Below are 3,005 nucleotides of genomic sequence, written 5' to 3'. Positions count from 1 at the left end.
AAAGGTGGGCTAAGGCTATCACGCTAATGGAGATGACCCAAGGTTTCCTTGGCTGATCAAGTACAAGTAGCCTGGACTAAGGGGAAATGATGTTAATAGTAATTAGAAGTTGAGCCAAGAGGAAACATGGCCAGGTTCTTATGAAGGGAGGGTTGGGAAGAAAATGCTTGCAGATCCTCGGAACTGTTCTTAAAATAAGCCTTTAATTGCTCCTAGGATGCATCCTTGACTTAGAGCAATGAGGACCCTGTGGCACCTGAGGGGCTTCCTGCAAAGTCCTCTCTCCCACCTCTTAGTTCAGTCCCTATCCTCTATACCCTGTTCAGGAATGTTTGCCAGAGCACTCCAGCTCGGAGGCGTGCTTTCAGTGTAGCTCAGGCCAATTCTACTTTCATGCTAAGATGAATGGTGTGTTTGAGCAGAGGTGACGGTGAGGTCAGTCTGACCAGTATGTAAAGGGGAGGTATTAGTGCGATTCACAAGGTTCCATGGTATTCTGGGACGCTCTTCTGCCCCCTTACCCCAATTCTCCAGCCTGGGCATTCTGACAGAACCCACTAAGCACTGTGTCATGGAGCCTTCTGAAAGCTCTGTACAGCTGTCCAGAAGACTTCCCCAGAATATCTATTCAGCGTCCTCAGATCCTTCAGAAGCACCGACTGGCATCCTATTCCTAATCATTTTCTTAACCATTTCCTGACACGATCTAAATTGTAACTACTCTTTCCCACAAGCACTGTCTTTCTCTGCTTTGTCTGTAACCGCATTGGTTTTTACAGTTGCTGTTAGTCGTGTGATTCCCAGGATTCCAGGATGAGTCTAAAAGGCACAAATGTCTTCCTTCTCTCCAGTGTCTCCATGAAGATTAAATGGGCTTCAGAAGCATGGGGCTCCAGGTCATGATCACAACGCAGTACATGCTAAGAATGGAATGGGGGGTGTGACTAGCTGCTCTGTGATGCTTGTGTAAATCCCGTGCAAGAGCAGTGCAAGGAGTTAGCATCCCAGCTGTGCTGCTGTCTAGACCTCTCCTGAAGGAGACGTCGGGATTACTTAGCCAACACCTACCTGTCCATTGAGAACACAGTCTTTCTATGGTGTTAATAATAGTATCTTCTCTTTTCACAAGTCTACACCACTTTCTTTCTTTCTTTCTTTCTTTCTTTCTTTCTTTCTTTCTTTCTCTCCTTCTTCCTTCCTTCCTTCCTTCCTTCTTTTCTTTTCTTTCTTTTTTTTTTCCTGTTTCAAAAAGCTTTAATTTTACTTGGTCCAAGACTTGGGAGAGGCTCCAGCGTGGTTACAAAGCTGCCTAGTGGCGTTAGAGGTTCATTCGGGTGGAGGTGCTGAGGCGGTTGGTGCAGAGCAGAGGAGGGAGCCCCTTGGAAGGCGCAGAGGCCTAGTCCTGTTTGAGAGTGAGGCACTCAAAGAGATACTCGCCCAGAGATGCCTGGGCCACGCCAGTCTGCGCTGGTTATGGCCCTGCCATCCTATGGAGGTTGGTCAAGTGGTTGCCCATCTTCTTGGTGAGCTGCTCGTCCTTATTCAGGAAGTGACTTTCCAAGAAGCCACAGAGGTGAGTGTCTGTGAGGGCAGAACCCAGGGCATGCAGATCCAAGAGGGCCTGGTTCAGGTTCTTCTCCAGGGCCAAGGCACTTCCATGGCCTCCAGGGTTTTACCCCACTCACTTGAGATGGCTTATGCACATTCTGGAAGAGAGGAGACACTTGATGCCCTCGAGCTTCTCCTTAGCCAATTCGTGGAAGAAATGGCCTACACCCTCCAAAGCTACTTCATCCGGATCAAAAAAGAAACCCAGAGAGAGGTAGGTGTAGGAGGCCCGCAGGTGCAAATTGGCCAGGCGGTTCGCTTCGGTGGAATAATTCTGACGAATCTGAGAGGTCATGACTGGTCTGGAGTATAGGGTTAAGTGCAAAAGTGGTCCGTCGAAGGCAGCAAGGAGATGGTCCTGGAGGCTGAGACTGAAGAGACTCGTAAGGTGGCTGGAAGTTAATAAAGTGGAAGTTCCCAGGTCTGTTCTGTCCAAACACTGTTGAAGCGAGATACAGAGCCACGGGATCTCCAAAGTGCTGCTTCTACACCAGTTTCTTAGAGAGATGGAGTGTACAGAAGCTGCAGTTGCCAAAGGTTCTTGACTTGACAATATCATCAGGAAAAGCCGAATGTGGTCGCGTTCCCTTCGAAGATGGTCACATGCGCACAAATGTTCTACCCAGATTTTTCATTTGAAGGACATTTATCACATGACTTTATTAAAAAACTATACAAATCTTTATTTTGTGTATATGGATGTGCATGTACGTGTGTGCATGTCTGGAACACAGAGAGAAATTGGTGGGAGTCAGTTCTTCCCACCATGGGGGTCTCAGGACTGACCCATGCATGGCAAGTGCCTGAGTCCCTTACATCTCTTAGACGCGTCTAAAGGAGAGCTCACTTCTGGCCACAGACAGCTCATTTCTCCATAGAACCTCCAGGTATGAACTAGGAAATAGTTCTGGATTTCTTTATTGTTGTTGTTTGTTTGCTATTGTTGTTGTTTTGTTTTGTTTTCTTGACAGGGTTTCTCTGCGCAGTCCCGCTTGTCCTGGAACTCGATCTGTAGACCAGTCTGGCCTCGAACTTAGGGATCTACCTGCCTCTGCCTCCTGAGTGCTGGGATTAAAGGCGTGTGCCATCATTCCTGGCTGTTCCAGATTTCCTCCTACTTACTGCCTGCTATGTGGTTTAGTGCAGGCCATCTCTCAGGAAGCCTTATATTAAATCAAGATCTCAAGAGAGACAATTTCTCTAGCATATCCCTTCTGGAAAGATCTAATCCCAATAAAAGGGGAGGCTCTTTTTACAAACCGTTCATTACTCATTTAAAACATAAAAGAATTTATGGAGCTCTAGTGACCTAGGGAATCCAGGGTTACACATCTGGCCTTGTCATAGTTTACATTCTGATGGGGAGATTGGTGTGGCCTGCAACCAACTGCAGTAAA

The 3,005-nt window shown here is 47.2% G+C and overlaps 1 pseudogene; it reads right to left on the bottom strand.

The window, feature by feature from the left end:
* Positions 1 to 1,245: 1,245 nt before the first annotated feature.
* On the bottom strand, positions 1,246 to 1,903 carry Ftl1-ps7 (ferritin light chain 1, pseudogene 7; annotated as a pseudogene).
* Between the last annotated feature and the right edge of the window lie 1,102 nt (positions 1,904 to 3,005).

This window comes from Rattus norvegicus, chromosome 7 (assembly GCF_036323735.1).
Source record: "Rattus norvegicus strain BN/NHsdMcwi chromosome 7, GRCr8, whole genome shotgun sequence".
Classification (NCBI taxonomy): Eukaryota; Metazoa; Chordata; class Mammalia; order Rodentia; family Muridae; genus Rattus; species Rattus norvegicus.
This window is presented reverse-complemented; position numbering and strand designations above follow the sequence as displayed.